At 41.3% G+C, this 18,287-nt stretch overlaps 1 long non-coding RNA gene across 1 annotated transcript in view; it reads left to right on the top strand.

The window, feature by feature from the left end:
• Positions 1 to 174: 174 nt before the first annotated feature.
• LOC122788103 overlaps positions 175 to 18,287 on the top strand; it is a 42,921-nt gene continuing 24,808 nt past the window's right edge. Inside the window, exon 1 of the long non-coding RNA XR_006362611.1 lies at positions 175 to 938. This is a non-coding gene — a long non-coding RNA (uncharacterized LOC122788103). The remainder of the gene's footprint in view (positions 939 to 18,287) is intronic.

The following is an 18,287-nucleotide window of genomic DNA, read 5'->3' on the forward strand; positions in this document are numbered from 1 at the left end:
CAGCAACAAAAATGCATTATATGGGAAGAGTTGGGACGGGAACGCAAAATGAAATGATAGTTGACAGTGGGAAAGAAAAGAAGACTGGAATTTAAGGAATACGGGAAGTTTAAAAGAAAAATGACACTGTGGGTGGAAATGTGAGTGACATAGTAAAGTGGGCGTTACTTTTGTTATTTATAGTTGGACCCGAATTTTCAACACTGGGATACATTTCCTCTTCCTCATTTTCCCCAGCCAGCATCAGCTTTTGTGGGCACCCCACACAGTCAAGGATGATTAAGGTGTACCCCCTGCAGCCACGGGTATAGCAAGAACTAATGCTGGATATTAAGTTAGTTTTAGTGGAGAACATGTCCAACAGCAGGACTTAACTAAGCCAGGGGCACTATGTCAGTGATGCCTGTTACTTGACAAAACACTGTTACTACAACCAGAAATATCTTTGAATTTTAAAGGAGATATAAATAAGAGTTATTATCCATGTCATGTGGTTTAGTAAGTATACAAGAATGCTGTTGTAGCTTTTGTTGGTTTGACATACGTGTTACAAAATATCAGGGCAAGACAATTTGCTGTTGTTGGGGCCCCCAGCGATCTCAGGTGCCTAAAACCGGCTATGACCTAGATGGTTATAAACATAATATGGCTTGATAAACTCTAACGTTTCTAACACGTTTAGTAAAAAAAAAATACTCTTTATAGAGTAGAAAGAGTACGCCCTGGCTACACCCTTGTAACCTTCCAAAACAGGGTGTAGAGCAGTATTTTGGTTGGTTGTAGTTGTCACGTGTAGCGGAAGAGTTTCATGTCTAGTTGCCTTGAGACTGACGAGTGAGAGTAGTAGCCGGTTTTCAGTTCTGCAGTAAACGTTGGGTTGTGTGAATCGTTTGAATAGAGTATTTCGAAATGGGAGTTAAAATTCACGTGGAGTACTGGTAATATTTTTTTCTAGCAAAACTGACACTTTTTTTTTACTGCCACATTCTTTAAAGAAATGCATGTGATAGCATTCTTTGATGGGCCTCATTTGAGTTGTGTTATGCTAATGGCTGTCTCGTTGTTAGTTCAGATTATATAACTGATCTTGTGGGTTTTTGTTGAGCCATATTCTTAAAGTTGTTTATCAAAAATTAAGGAGTACCAAAAGTGGGTAAGATTATTTTTTAGGATACTACTTGAGGACGAGCGTGCCTCTCGAGTATGCTAGCGTACACTAACCCCGCAGACAGAGATTTAAAGTCTCGGTTTCCGCAGTAGTAATTTGCACTTCTTCGGTTGGCACTGTGATACCTCATTTGTACTCGTAGTTTTTAATATAAGTAAATTGGTTAATATTCCGCCTTCTGCCGATGATTTCGTTTCTGTTCTAGCAAAACGACTTCCCTCTAAGTTTTTATTCTGTCATCCCCATTAAAGGGTTAAACGTGTCCTTTGGGCGTTGACATGCCTTGCATGAGTTAAGTGTGCAGGTTTTGTCACGATTGCTATGCAGTCTTAAGTATCTGGTTTATCAGGTTTTGCCGAAACTGCTGGTTTCCTTACTTCAGTTGCCTTGGTGTCCCTGGTATCAGGGGTATAGTCAGATGTTTACATTTTGTACTCGAACCTAATATTGTTGCCCCCACCATCTGTGTACGTACCATTTTAAAATGTACTCAACCCTCAAAATGCTGCTCCCAGTACGTATAGGAAGGTGACGCGTTATTTTCAACTGTTACCATTTACGCCCATAAAAATTTATTTTGAGAGCTATATTTCTTTTACACAAGTAGCGGTAGCGTTGTTGCCTCACCGAAATAGGTTCTCCCGTTCGATTCTCGGCTGGACTGCCTTCTGTGTGGAGTCTGCAAGTCCTCCCCGCGGTTGGATGGGCGTTCGAAAGACACGCGTAATTGGGCGTGCCTTCGTTGAATGATGAACGTGGAGCTGTCCCCTCGGCGTTCGTGAAAATCTACTGCCAATCATTAGCGGACCGGAGTTACGCTGTGGCGACCTCTAACCTGGAAAAGCTGAAAGATAGCCACATTCTTTGTATACCTGTGTAATCTAAATTAATATGCATGTGGACATTTCTAAATATTCTGTGCTTTTTGAGTAAAGTCTCAGATGTTTAAAAAAAGAAGTGTTTATTTGAGTAAACTGTGTATGCCTAGCTTCACCCTTGCCTGGTACGGTGTAGAACAGGCCACCCACTAGCTGGTCTTTATTGCAGCTAGGCAGTGCATGCAGTACTAGAAGAACCTGCTAAACTGAATACTTAACAGAAATTGAACGATGTGGCATTACTTCTTGACTGTCACAGAGGATGTTGAATCACGCATTAGTGCAGTCCAAAGTACTTGGTAGGTAGATGGAAGAAATACATTGCTAATCCGTTTAGTAAGAGCTACTGGTGCCCCCTTACGCCCACTTGGACTGGTTAATGAAGAGTGTGTGTTTGGGGGGGGGGGGTTGAGGAGGGATGGCAGCCCCTTACCCCATAGACGTAGAGTAAAGAAAGTCATTCGTCCAGTCTCTTGACTTGTGTCAACGATATCATAGCAGTCAAATTGCATTGCCTGTTGGTTTAACATATTGACATCTGTGGAGATAAACTAGTGGTGTCTGGTGTTCTACCTCATTGCCTACTACCCATGACCATGCACAGCAAGCCAGTTTGAATCTGTGATGAACTGCTTTGTTTTTAGTATGATTGCTGAATTTGATCACTGTCTTCCACTCTATTTGAGGGGTATATACAGTCCTCAGTATTTGCCATTGCTGACTTTTATAGAATGTTTGGTATTAATGTTTTTCTTCCCTCTTTCTTTTTCTACCAGATTAGTTTCTTAGCAGTTCCTATTAATACTTTATCACTTAAGGAAAAACGGCTGTCCAGTGTGTACATCTGATTTTTTTTTTTTTTTTTTTTTTTTGCTTGCTTCTCCCCTTCAGAGGTTGCCAGTTTCAGTGTGTGTCTTGAAACTGGTAACCTTCTGCATGTACCCTGCTCATTTTACATCAGGGATTATAAACATTTGGCAAGTTTTCTTTGAAAGCTTTGATGCTTACCATTTACAAGCCTTGGTAATGGCTGTATGATTTATAAGATGTGGGTCATTACTACAAAATTTGCATGGTATTTAGTTAACAATCTTTCTTGTTATATTTTGTAAAAGGAGAGATGCAAATGCCCTCCTATTTTGTAAAAGGAGAGATGCAAATGCCCTCATCTTAACAAATCTCCCTTGCTTGCAATTGCAAGGAAATGTTGAGGGATGCCTTGTATAATCTAACATAAAACAGGCCATCTAGAAGCTGGTATACTTTTTTTGTTGTACTTAGTGCTTTACTGATATCCTAAAAGCTCCTCACAATGCTTAGCTAAGCATGCTGAATTAATAACACTAATCTGTAGCTTGTTTTGTAGCAGTGGACACTCCCTGTAATATTTTTTTTTTAAAATCACCACTACTACAGCAGCTGTAAAATTAATATCGGCTTTATATCCATATGTGTTGTTCTTGTACAATGTCTAATGTGCAATCCACATGTGTGGTGTACTTTCTTCCTTTATCTGTACTAACCATCCTTGTATGACCAGTTTTACAAAATCAGTCATGTATCATCACCAGTAAAGCGAGAAAAGGAAGGAGGAGAAAAAGAAAAGCAAAAAAAAAAAATAAAACAGAAAGATATCCCATGCACTTTCAGTTTGTTTCCTCCAGCTGTGTGGTAGGGCTGTCACTTGGTATCTTCAAGTACAACCCACCCTCCTATGCTCAGTACAGTAAACTCAAAGTTAATCGGCACCCATGGGGATTGGTAGATGCCGGATAACTGTAGTTTCTGGTTGCTGCCTGACTAATACTGTACCCTATACTGTTTGTTTGGTTTGACTTGTTCTCAGGTTGGGGAGAGAGGGAATTTATTCCTATATTCCTTTTTAAAATTCTAAAAATGTAAGGTATGTTTCTGTGGAGGGGGGGACAAAGCACAACACATGAAAATTGTACTGTGTTTTTTTTTTTTTTTTTTGCTGGTTGTTTGAGCTTTGGTTAACGGAGAGTTTACTGTATATTTGATCTGGGACGCTCCCCCAGTCCCATCTCTTTACCACAGTCTACCTAATAAACTCTTTCTGCACTTGCTTTTAGTCCTTTTTAATTTAATTGCATTTTTTAAACTGTTTGGTCTAATATTGCTGCATACTCGTGTGCTAGCTTGCACTGCATGTGAATTGTTTTTACTACTGTTTTTGCTACTTTTCTGTAAAAAAAAAAAAAAAAAAACCTGTAAGCCTGTTTCCTACCTTTCCTGTAACTAGTGTTCCAGATACAGATTTGCTGTATCCAGGACTATGTAAGCTTCTGAGCCCCCCAAGCCTTTCTGTGTTGGAGGGAAGCCTTCTAGCTTATCAGTGGGAGTGGTAAGCACTAGGTAACCTGTCTACCACATAAGGAGTGGTTCTGGCCCAGAAATTGTAGTTATTGGCCGTTTGGGCAATCTTCCATCTCTCTCAACTTTCTGATTTGAAAGCCTGCATTTGCACTTGTTTCTGTCCTGTAACTCGTCTAGCGCAAATATAGATTCTTAGTTTTAGCACTTAAATTTGCTTGTTCATGCTCAGCACTTGTTCAGAACTTGTAAGCACTAAATAAGCTACTAATTACTATAGCACTCAAATCTTCCTCATTGCCTAGAGGAAAACCATTTTTGTACTTAACTTTTCTCACTTGCTTAGAGAAAAACAGCTCTTGTACTCACTCCTCACTTATCTAGGGGAAAATTGTTTTTTATTCAGGCATGTCCAAGGGTCTGCTCCCAGTGTTCTCTCCTGTCTATCTGATGAATCTGGGCATCTTGAGGCAATGTAGAAATTGCCTCATGTACACAGACAACCCTCTCCTCCTGCCACCCAACACTGCAACCTGTGAGAGATGCACTTACATAGCCAAACTGGAGGTAAAGCTCTCTCCAGCCAAGACTGAACTTGACAGTCATGAGGAGAAGGTAAACATTTGCACCACACCACACTCATCCCATAGTCTCACTAAATCTACACCACCAAAATCCACACATAACACAAAAACATTTGCGGAGGCTCTCAATAATAATCTGTCTAAGCAACAGAGACCTCCAAAGCAGAAACGCAAGCAACCTCCATCCCCCAGCATAACCCAAATGACACATAGCCCACAGACTCAGTGTGCCACTCGACCACATCCAAGAAGGTAAAACAACATACCCAACACACTAGTCATAGATGACTCTATAGTCAGGCACACTGTTGTCCCACTCACCAGGCTAGACAAGGAGAAGGTTACTGTCTGCTGCCTGTTGGGTGCCAGGATCCGCCACATAACCCACACACTCGGGTCACTCCACAACAAGTACAAATATGACTCTGTCATTGTCCATGTTGGTGTGAATGACCTGAGACATACCTCCCTGGACTACATGAAAAGAGACATGGAAGAGCTCTCCGATCTTGTAGGCCAGGCAGGTATGACCCTAGCCCTGAGTAGCATTCTGCCATCGCCCGGAATGATACCACAGTACAAGAACAAAATTATTGACTTCAACAATTGGCTAAGCTTCCTCTTAAGGGGATCCAGTATCTGTCTGCTTGGGATGACGTGGTCGACAGAAAACGATGCTTTGCCACAGATGGCCTGCACCTGTTGCCCCTGAGATTCCGGATACTGGCTAAGACTCTTGCTGCCCCTATAGTGCCTTTTTTTAGGCAGGGTTCAAGTAACAAATTCACCACCATAACAGGAACAGACGAGCAAAAACTGAGGGTAATGCTACTCAATGCTAGAAGTCTAAATCTCAAAATGCACTTACTCGAGGCACTCCTTAAAATGGAGAACATCGATATCTGTGCAGTGATTGAGACCTGGTTCAAGGCTCCAGAGAGCACTCCTGCACTACCAGGCTATAACTCATACCACACTTTTCGGCCTTGTAATCTGGACCGAAACATCAAAGGCGGAGGTGTGTCCATATTCATTAAGGATATCCACACCTCCAGGCTAGTTGTTCAGCATAATGCATCTGCAAAACTGCAATCCAAATTGTAGCTTGCTACAGATCTCCCACCATTTGCTACAGATCTCCCACCATGCCCCAGGATTCCCACTCCTCTTTTCTTGATGTACTGGAAAATGTTAGGGTTCAACCAAACACCCTAATAATGGGTGACTTCAACTACCCCACCATTAACTGGGAAAACTACTCGTGTACCAACTCCTTAGCTCAACGCTTTCTGGAATTCATAAACTCCAATGCCCTAGATCAACTTATCCACACCCCCACCAGGGGCAACAATATCCTAGACCTAGTCATTACCAACATGAATGACTGGTGTTCCACACCTGAAGTCAACTCCTCGTTGGTCCAATCCGACCATAAGCTTATCACCCTTGATATCCACCCCCCCCCCATTAAGGAAACCACAGTAAAATATTTCTCCAAAGCCAACTTCATGCTTCTTAAGACAGAAGTGGTGGACACCCATGCAGATGGATAATACAGTTACAACTGCTGAATCCTACACAAATGCACTTTATAAGCATCTACACGAGTGCATGGATCGTGCTATCCCAAACAGAACCAAGACGCTATCCTCCAAAAAAAAGAAGCCAATCTGGTGGTCCCCTGCCATAAACAAACTGTACAACAGAAGGAGGAAACTTTTGCAAAAGAGAGTAAAATCCCATGAGTGGAGGAGCTCCCTGGTCAGCCTCAGTAAGAAGCTGAGATCCCTTATAAGATCCTCCAAAGCTAGCTGCGAAAACAAAATTGCCACTAAATCCAAGGACAGTCACAAAGCATTCTATAACTGTCAAGAATCTAGATGGCAACACCCAGATCTGCTCTGAGTTACAGCACAAAGGCACAAAAATTACAGAACCAACTGATATTGACAACATCCTGGCAGATAGGTTCAGTGCTAACTTTACCCCCCTCTCATCCCCTAAAGGGCCCATATCTATACAGGAAGAATGCAGAGTCCCTGTAATCACAACTATGCAGGTAAACCTGCACACTCTAAAGCCAAAAACACAGCATCCATGGGACCGGACAACATCCAAGCCTGTGTTTTACACGAACTTCAGAACAAACTGGCTCCCCACTTAAGCACCATGTTCAATAATAGCCTCGTATCAGGCTTTGTGCCCACTGAATGGCGCATAGCAAGAGTTATCCCACTCCACAAAGGGGTAGCCACAACTGATCCCAGGAACTATCGACCTATTAGCCTGACAAGCCTGGTCTGCAAAGCCATGGAGTATATCATCATGGAACTCGTAAACAAAGACATTGGTAACCTCCAAACTCTGGATCCCACCCAGTTCGGGTTTGTGAAAGGCAGATCATGCCTCCTAAACCTGATCGACATCTTTGAGGCAGTCACCAAAGCCGTGGATGAGAGTAAGGTGGTTCACACAGCCTGTCTTGACCTCGCCAAGGCTTTCAACACTATCCCCCATTCTGGAATTGTAGCTAAACTCACTAAACTAGGAATAAATCCCTACATCACAAGATGGGTTGCCAACTGGCTCACTGACAGAACCCACACTGTAAAAGTTGCAGACTCCAAATCTGACCTCTAAGCAGTGACAAGTGGAGTACCACAGGGTTCCATCCTGGGACCTCTCCTGTTTTTGTATCTACTTCTCTGAAGTACAGGCTAACACAGAAGGCCTCTGGCTAATTAAGTTCGCAGATGACTGCAAACTAGGAGCCGTAAAGTCCCCAAATGATGTGGACATCCTACAGAAGGTCCTCACTGAGACAGATGCCTGGTGTCAGAACCATGGCCCCAAGCTCAATGCCAAAAAGTGCAGTGTCCTCCCCTTTGGTGAAAACTCTGTACCCATGAACTACCACGTAGGCAGCAATCTACTTAACACCGAATGCGTGATGAGACCTTGGGACCCAGGTGGGCAGTAATCTCTCCTTTTGGTAGTCACATCGCCACAGTAGTCAGGAAGTCTTCTGCGTGGCACACCTCATCATAAAAGGGTTCTCATCCAGGAAAAAAGAGGTCATTGTTCCCTTCTACTCGTCACTCGTTAGACCCATTGTAGAGTACAACTCCCCTTTTGGAATGTACCTCACAAGACCTCTGCAGCAGCTGGAAAGGCCACAGAAGTACCTCACAAAGAGGATTACTGGCCTCAAACAAATGCCCTATACTGACAGCCTCAAACTCCAGCTTTACTCCGTAGCATATCGCCTACTCCGAGGCCACAGAAGTACCTCACAAAGAGGATTACTGGCCTCAAACAAATGCCCTATACTGACAGCCTCAAACTCCAGCTTTACTCCGTAGCATATCGCCTACTCCGAGGTGATCTCTGCCTAACATATAAAGCTATGTCAAACCCAGAGCTGTTGGGACATGCTACACCTAAAGAAATCCCAATCCCTCCGAGCTTAGGGACCTAAACCTTGTCACCACAATAAACAAGGCACGCTTGAGGGATAGATTCCTGTCCTATACTCTGGAACAATGTCAAGCAAAGTTCTTCATTAGCACTCTTCAAGAAAAATCTTAGAGTGGATGGGAAATAGGAAATACACCCCGGGGATCACTTCTGTGTCTCTGCTGGACAGTGGCACAGGAAAATAACTTTCTTGGGTGGCGTAAGCTATCGAACCTTGTTGGCTAGGCTTATGTAGGCCCTTGGGCCAATAGCCTAGTACCTACCTGTGAACATATTAATCATGGAAAGTTGCTGGTTATACCACTTTGTCTGTGTCCTTATTATTCTGATATTTTCCCAAATTCATTTATTCCTTCTGTGAAACTGTTCTGTCTTCTGTTCTATGACCCTTCCATTTCCTGGAATGCCTTTTAATTACACTTCACCCCCAAGTACCTCCTTTTTTTTTTTCTGCTTCTAGTTGATGTACTGGATTTTCCAACAACTTCTCTGTCATGGGTGTCCCTTTGTTTCTCTTTCCTTGTAGCTGCTTATTTATTTTTCAAGTAAATGGAAATTGTTGGAACAATACGTTCTTAATAATGTTCAGGAGGAGGAGTGAGGTTTAAGGGAAGGTAGGAATTCAGCAATTTTTTTGTAATGTTGGACTGATGATAGTAGTAAATATATGTGATGTATTTTAAATGGAAAAATGTTAAAGGCTTGTTTTCTTTTCTGTTAATGTATGCCTGTGTCTTAAGTGGTGATAATGTTTTTAAATGTCTTTATTAAATTATCATTCTATCTGTTTCTTTATCCTGTCTTTGTAAACTGTTTGTTTGTTTTAATGCTGTAGGAGGAACAACATTTGTGAGATTCATCATATGTTTTATAAATGTATCTTTAAGTAACACCTCCAGCAGATGTCCTCTGTCTCCAGAAACTAATTTGGTGTATACAAATATCTGTGCAGGCATTTCCTGGCAAATGTTTGACATGTTCTGGATTTTGTAATATCTCTGCAACATAACTATTTCCTCCATCTATCCACAACCCCTTTTTCCAGTTTCTGTACTTTGGGTCGGGGTGTCAACAGTGACAATCATCTAGAGCCATGGTTTACACTGCAGTGTTGCTAGCCCTCCAGTGGTAGTGCTTCCACACCACACACACACACACACACACACACACACACTTACACCTACTATTTGGGAGTTATTTCTTGCTCCCAGTGTCATTTGTTTGTCCATTTCTTTAGCTCTATTCTTAGTTTCTATTTTAATAACCTTTCTCTTATTTCTCTCCTTCGATCTATGCCAATGTATTGAATTATTTCTGGGATCTCCTTATCCATTTACAACTTTCTCTGTTTTGCTCCACCTATCTTTGATTCATTGGTACTCCCAAAACTGTCCTGTAATCTAATTGGTACTTGTCTCTAATTTCCTCCCACGTTTTCAGGCTGCCTCCTGAGAAAGGCAGTGTTTTTATCTTGCTTTGTACTTCATCCCCACATACTATTTCTCAGCTGCAGATTCTTGGTAAGATCCCTTAAGATCACCCTTTTCCTCCAGATCTTCCATTGTGGCTTCCTACATTTTTAGAGAAGTTTTTGGATCGCTGTGCACCAGGGGATTCTCTGTTTATTCTACTTTGTTTTTAACAGAACATGTCTGAGATCCCCCTTTTTCTTCTATTCCTATACACTCTCCCATAACATCCTCTTCCAATCCACCTTGTAGTCTACATCTGTCAACCTTAAAATATTGGCTGTCTGACATGCTTGTAAACGAACTTGTAGGTATGGGGCCATGTGATGGAATGTCAAGATTCTCCTACTATACATTGTGTCTGTTCTAAACTACCACTTTCCCTTGAGTTATTACTGCCCTCACACACATCATAACCTGATGCTGCTCAGACTTTCAAGAATAACATAAAAAAACACAAAATAAATATTCACGGTATGCAGCTGTGTAAATGTTAGAAATGCAGGATAGGAGAAAACATTGTGACCAAGGAACAAAACGGCATGAAACTACTGAACAAGTAATTAACATGATTATCAGAAGTCTCGGTTTCTGTCTGCAGTGGAAAGATATTGTGGTACTCCATTGCTAAAACCATTTACTTGGCTTACTGTAGGCCCCTTCGTTAGGGCTTTGTATTTATGCATGAGATATGTATCTTATCCACCACTGCCATAACCGTAAACCTCTGTGTACATCCTGTCCCCTCATCCTTTGTGTCCATCTGTCCCAGTGTGGTTAGACAAATTACTTTCCCAGGGCTGTTGGCACTTTCAAGATCAGGGTGCCATTTTCTTCATCTCTTGTATTGGTTCTCACTTCTCTCTTAACGATTTTCTTTTTGTAGAATGGCAAATTGTTTCTTTCTGCAGACCACTTTTTTTTTTTTTTTTTTTTTTTTTAACTGGTCTGCAGCCTGTCTCAAGATTCAGACTAAGGATTTGCTGGCTTCATAATGAAATCTAGTGCTTCCTTTTTGAATCATGAAAGTTTAGTAATGCCTTGGGAGAAGATACTCATAAAAGCTGGCTATAAAAGTCACCATCTAATAGCTTTGTGTACAAGCTGTTATTACTGGGATGAAAGCATTCTCCATCTCATATGAAAAGTCCTGATCTTTAAAAACCTGTTCCTCTGCAATTTTATCTTTTTCCTAGGTTTGCATACTTATTGAGTACTCTTTCCTTCATTTCATAAGTGAAATGGTCGCTTGGCTTGCATGCGATGCAGTCCAGTGCTGTGTCTCTAGGCAGATTTCTGCCACTGGGATTCTAGTCCATTTTGCAAGTAAATCCTTCACTGCTGTTACAGTCCACCAATCCTTCATACTTAAAGGTATTCCAACTATTTTTATATTTTTCCTTCTAGCTGTCTTCTAAGTAGACCGCTTTTGCCTCCAGATACACTAATCTTCCCTCAGCAGAACTGTTCTCCTCCTTAATTACTTGTTTTCCACTAGTGGCTGTTGAATCGCTAGTGTGTATTTGTTCAACTCATCCACCACCTCCTCCAACTTTCTCCTGAGCTGCATAATTGTTTAAAAGCGATCTCTTGCCATGTGTTCTCTAGAGTTACGGGTTCCTGCAACTTCTTTTCTGTTCTGGCCTTCTCTTCCTGTTCTCCTCCTTTTAGGCTCAAGATATTCCTTCTTTCTCCATTTTTCTATTCATTCAAGTCATGTTAGCTGATGGTTTGGCTCTTTATTACATTTTTAACTATTCTTTTTTCTTTGACAAGTGGAGTACCATGGAATTGCTGTTTTGTACCTCAGAGCTATACTGGAAAAGGTAATTGTGGCAATTTTATGTAGTACATGTAGAACAAGTGTCTTCACTGTGAAGAGCGCTTAACTCTATGTTGGGTAAAATATATTTAGTATCATTTAAAGAAGGGGAGGTGTCCGGTGTCCACCCAGTCCTCTGCTGTTTCTACATGTTTCTATTGTTAAATTGAAGTTTAAAAATAGCCACAGTTTTAATGTTGGTTGTTGCTTAAATATGAGCATTCAGCTTTTGCCTAAGTATGAGTATTCAATATTCCTGAAAGCTCCTCTCTACCTTTCAGTGTAGATATTATGCTGTGCGTGGAGCATTGTGATTTTGCAGCAAAATATGGCAAAAAGATGACTTTGTTAATCATCTATCTAATGTAAAAAAAAAAAAAAAAAGTATTTCATAAGTGGCATTTTGTTGGTGCTCTTAAGCTCTTGTTTCAGAGCGTTAACAGCAGTCAAAATAGGTCAGCCTCTGAAATGCCATCTCCCAGTGTTAAAAACTGGTAGCAAACTTTGCTATGTCTGCTGATGCACATGGTGAAGCGTCTTAACAGCTTTTGAAGCCATTTGCTCATCACAGGCAACATTTTACTTCTATGATTTATAGCACTTACTGTTCACGTGTTAAGCTTTGCTTCACTCTTAAGTGATTTTTTTTTTTTCATGATATCAACATGACTTGGTGAGTTGGTTGTATTTTAAGACAGAATAAACCATGAAATCTTGAGTTCCTTTTTCATTACAGACCGAAATGCCTTGCATATTTTTATACTTAATACTCTCAGTAGTTGCCTACCGCGGTAGTGGTGCTGCGGTAGCGTTGTCGCCTCACAGCAAGACGTTTTCCCGTTCGATTCTCAGCTAGGGCGTCTTCTGTGTGGAGGCATACGTGAATGGGCTTGCCTTCGTTGAAGGTTGTGCGTCAGGGCTGGTAACTCGGCACGTAAAAATCCACTACCAAACAATAGCGGACCGGAGTTCCGCTGTGGCGACCCCTAACCGGGATAAGCCAAAAGACATAACAACAACTCTCAGTAGTTGCCTGTTAGGCCACGGTGGTGCAGTGGTTAACGTTGTCACCTCACAGCAAGAGGTTCTCCTGTTCTATTCTCGGCTGGAGCGCTTTCTGTGTGGAGTCTGTATGTCCTCCCTGCGGTCGAGTGACGGACATGCAGGTAGGTGCAAGCATGAATGGATGTGCCTTCCTTGAAGGTTTGGCGTCAGGCTAGCAACTCGGCACTGTAAAAATCCACTGCCAATCATTAGCGGACCCGAGTTCCACTGTGGCGACCCCTAACCGGGAAAAGCTGAAAGACATTACTTTTACTCTCAGTAGTTGCCTGTTTTGGCTTTTCTTCCTCTCTCAACCACATGAACACCTTGGTACTCTGTAGCAAAATGTTTTAATTCCACGTCGGAGATCCTTCAGCTCTGTAACAGGGTATTCTGTATGCAGTTCGCCACTCTAGCCCTTAAGCTAGTTTCAGGAGTGCCCTCAAAACCTTTTTTTTTTTTTTTTTTTTCCATCTTTTGGAACCCATTCTGAACTAAGGCTGAATTCTTATGATGTGTGACTGTGTGCTCTGTTTTTTTTGCAGTTCTTTTGGCACCAGTTATTTATTTTGGGACAAACATTCCTTCGGGATGGCTGTCATTTGGGGATTCAATGACTCCTCCTAACTTGCAGACATCTGTGTAGTCAGGCAGAGCCCTTTAATATTGGTTTTTACTTTAGAGAAATAAATGCCAAACACTGGAGGTCCCAGTGCAGAACTCCGGAGAAATCCACTGGTGGAGGTAACTTCCCCTATTTTGATTTCCTGCGTCCTATCTGTGAGCTATTTGGCAATCCCATTAGTGACATAGGGACTTGTCAGTTTAGTTTTTCTACCATGCCTGAGTGGGAGATTGTGTCAAAAGCTTTAGCCAGATCGAGGTTATGTAGTGGGTACCATTTTTACTTTATTCATTGCTTTTGTGACCTTTTCAAAAAAAAGTCCATCGGGTTGAGTAAGCATGACCTGCCCTTGATTAATCCAAACTGGGATGGGTCCAGTGTTTGAAGGTTCCCTATGTTGTAATTGATTAATTCCATGGTAAGTATTTCCATAGATTTGTATATGAGGCTGGTCAGATATATGAATCTGTAATTGTCTGAGTCTTTGGAAGGTCCTCCCTTATGTAAGGGAATGATTGTAACTGTTCTGCATTTACTAGGTACAAAAACTTTTATAGAGGCTGGGGTTGAACAGTGTGTTGCTAAATTGTGCTTTGTGCTGTTTAAAATGCATCCATGGATATTGTCAGGACCCATCCATCATTGCAGAATTTTTAGCTTTTGATGCCACTTTCAGGACTTGTTCTTCTCTTATAGCTGGAGGCAAGTCCATTTCCGGTGTATCTTGAGGGACAACATAGTGTGGGGGGAGAAGGGCAAGTCAGAGTCATCGGCAAGTAGGTTCACTGTATCTTCAGCCTCACTGTAGGTAATATAATGCACAGTCAGCTCTGTGCATGGCTACTTTGTACGTTTTGAGATTACAAACATAACTAAAAAAGGCCTTGTGATTGTCTTTGGCATGGGTACCGTTTTAGCCTCAGTCTTGACTTTGGTGTATTATGAAGCTCCTGAGTAGTTTTTCAGTGACAAGGGCTTTGCCATTCTGAGAATTATTCTTACGTTTGGTCAAATTTCTCTTTTATGTAAAACTTGATTATGGTTCCACCATATGGGTTTGTTTCTGGGCTTCGCCCTGCATTTGTTCCTGCAAGGTACAGCTGATTTCTGTGCAGCTGTTTATATGCTGGTATAGTGTGGTGGTGGTGGTGGGATGTTGTGCATATTCGATGAGATCTAACTAGGTTTGGTGGGGATTTGAAGCTTGCCAATGTATCGGTTTGGAGTACATTGTTTTACAGAAATTTCTGAAGATGTCTTGGGTGGAAGGGATCTCTACTTTCAGTTTTATTTCAAGGGTGATTGCTTTATGGTCATACCTAACAAGTGATGAAGATACATAAGGGATGGTGCAGGATGTCCCCATGTTGGCAAGAACAAGATCCAAGATGTTATTCCCCCTAGTGGGTACTCTGTCAATACAAATGCAATAGAACAATTAGTCAAAGTCCGGGAATCTCTGTGCTCTAGTGGCGGTATAGGTTTCTCAATCTTTAGTTGGATAGTTTAGATCACCTAGGAAAAGGGCATTGGGTTTAATGCTGAGTGATTCTAGTTCCTGCAGATAGGCATAGTGGCTTTCATTGTGTCAGAGGGAGTTCTTTAGCTAATGTATGGTGCAGGACCTTTCTGATTTTTTTACCAACTTTGATGAGTCTCTTTTGCATGACGAATGAGACACCTTTACCGTTTTCCTCCTCCTACACAGTAGCTAGTCTAAATGTGTTGAGGGTGTGTTAGCCCTGCACAGCCAGAGTGCTCTCCATTTTAAACCATGCGTCAGTCACTTGGGTTAAAAGGGCTTGTGGGCAGTGAAGTTTCTTGTTTAGACTCCTAGCACTGATCAGTAATACCTTCATATTTCCTTTTCCTTTTGCTTGCTTTATTTTAAGTTTATCAAGTTGGCATTACTCAAGAAAGACACTATGGGGTGATAAATGTCTTTTGCCAGTAATCCAAAACGTCATCTACTTCACCAAAACTGAAACTTAAACTTTCCACTTATTTACCTCCACACTCCTCAACCAATCCTCTTCTGCATTTCTTTACTCTCTCGGGTGACATTCATTCAAACCCAGGCCCACCCTCTCCTACCACTCACCCTCTCTGCTAATACTACCCCTGCATCTCTTCTTTATCGCCAAACATTCCCTCCCCTCCCCCAAAATAATTAACCATCATCTCATTAAACACACAAAGCTCAGTCATTAAAATTACTGACTTTCACTACTGGATACCCTATAACAAACCCCAAATCTTAACCCTATCTGAAACGAGGCTTAAACCCCACATTTCAGATAATGAAATTTTACCTCCAGGATTTAATATGTACCGACTGGATAGAATTACCAAAAAAGGTGGCGGTGTCTCCATATTCTATTCTGAACAGCTTAATCTCTCCCCACTAACTGTCTCCATCCCAAACTTTCAAACTGCTGAGCCTCTCATTCTAAACTGTCATTTAAATACCCACAAAATATTTGCTATTGCACCCATCTACATCACACCAGATGAGAACATCCCAGTACTTGAACAAATACGTTTTTGGTTATCGCAAAATATTGCCTATGAAACTTTAATCCGTGGAGATATTAACATAGATTGGAATGACCTAAATATTTACTCCCCCCCCCCCCCCCCCAACACAGCATCTATCTCCATGGCTTTTCCCTCTCCACCCCATCTACCAACATTAAAAACATACCCAAGCCCACTCTAGATTGGATCCTCACTAACAAACCTCGCATGTACCCACTCCAGCACTGTGACCACCTGCCAACTTGCATCTATCGATACTCCCCCCAACTACAGAGACCTCACCTCTACAAAGACTGTAGAAAACTCACCAACTTTAACCCAGATACTCTGAATAATTATCTTTCCTGTATCAACTGGTCTTTCCTGCACTCTGCCCATTAATGAAGCTGGACTTAAATTTAACTACATCCCTTTTGACATCCTAAACTCCCAAGCTCCCTTAAGGAAAATCGGGGTCAAATCCAACTATGCCTCCTGGCTCACTAGAAATACTGTCTCCCTCATGGCAAAAAAGAGATGAGGCTTGGAAACTGGCTAAAATTGAAATCACTGTCACTATTACAAGACTACAGAGAACTTGGGTGCCTCACCAAAAAAAAAAAAAAAAAAAAAAAAACAATCCATCACGATAAGAAAAACTACTACATCCAAGCTTAAACTAACCACTACACCAACCCTAAAAGATTTTGGAGTACTATCAACAAAATTTTGCATCCTGGTACCCTCACTACCCCCAACCTCTTCCCTAACAACACCCCAACAGAACCTGCAACACTTCTTACTTCATAGACTGTTGACAAACTCCTTGCTAATAACTCCTCTTCTACTACAGATGCCTTTAACACAAACCACTCTCATTCAGACTGTCAATGCCAGCACTTTCTCATTGAAACCTGTCTCTGTTTCCTACATCAGAAAACTACTACTGAAACGTAAACACTGCTGTCCCTTTGCTGACTTTCCTCCTCGGTTCCGTAAAATAGCTGCTGATTTTCTGTGTGCCTCTCTTGCTCCCCTTTCCCCTCTATCTGAACTGGGGTACTCCAAGGCTCCATCCTTGGCCCTCTGATATTCAACATCTTTACCAATAACCTCCATGCTTTTATGATCACTCCTCTATCGTCCAATATGCAGATGACTCCAAATTGAAACCTGTCTCGGAAAAACTCAGACCTGTTAACTACGACACAAGACTCCTTTTCTGTAGAAATATGGCTCCATGACAGACGGCTCATACTCGGTCCCAGTAAAACAAAGCTTCTCATTTTTTAACTCCTTCTCCCACTGTAAATCTACCTTTTCAGTCTCTTCTCTCAACACTATTACAAAAGTTGAAACGCACCATTCTCGGCACCATTATTGATGACCAACTAAAATTTGACCTACGTGTCCAACAAAGCATAAAAAAATACCAAAAATTAGGCCTGCTTTACAGAAATAAAAAATACCTTTTGTGCAGAATCCAAATGTGCCCTTGCTCAAACTTTATTACTACCCACCCTACTCTATGCCTCTCCTATCCTGACTAACCTACAATCTTCCCTTATTCAAAACTCGAATCAACATACAATAAAGTTGCTAGATTTGTTGTAAATCTTCCTACTCCTTCCACCACTCCCTGGCCCTACAGAAACTTCACTGGCTTTAACTCTCACTCAACTCCAAACTGCTCACTCCCATCTCAATAACCCCACTACCTGCCCATCATTTTCCAAACTTCTGTCCTATTACACCCCCAATCGTCCTCTTCGTAGTTCCATCCAACTATTACTACTGACCTATAAACCCTGTAAAAAAAAAAAAAAAATAGGCAAAAACCTTTATAAATACTCTCCCATTACATATCATATATGTATAACTCATGTCAACAACTTTAAAAAGACATTAAAAGATCACCTGTTAAATCCAAGATATGTCACTGTAGTCGCCCTACTTAACCTCCAATATACCTCTGTCTATTCACATTCTACAACCTATACTTAGGAAGTGTCTAGGCATTACTTCTAATTCTTGTATTAGAACATGCTAGCTTTTCAGCACTGTGACTAAACCTTTGTATGTTAATTTTAGTACTCACTTTCTTACTGACAACTATAATTTTGTTCTGTATACATGCATTTCAGTTTGTACTCAAATCTTGTGTATAATGTTTCTTTTACTTATTGCTGTAGACGTTTATTGGAGCTTTTCTCCTTGGGTCTCCACTGAAAATGTTTTTTGTAACTCAGCTGGACCAACCCGGTTAACAAATTGACTCACTGTATTTTGTATCTAAATATGCTTTGTAAACTTTGTATTTTTTTATTACATATTATTCATATGTGTGGAGCTTTTCTCCCCGGGCCTCC

Source organism: Protopterus annectens, chromosome 13.part0 (assembly GCF_019279795.1).
Source record: "Protopterus annectens isolate FY-2018-M chromosome 13.part0, PAN1.0, whole genome shotgun sequence".
NCBI classification, from domain to species: Eukaryota; Metazoa; Chordata; order Ceratodontiformes; family Protopteridae; genus Protopterus; species Protopterus annectens.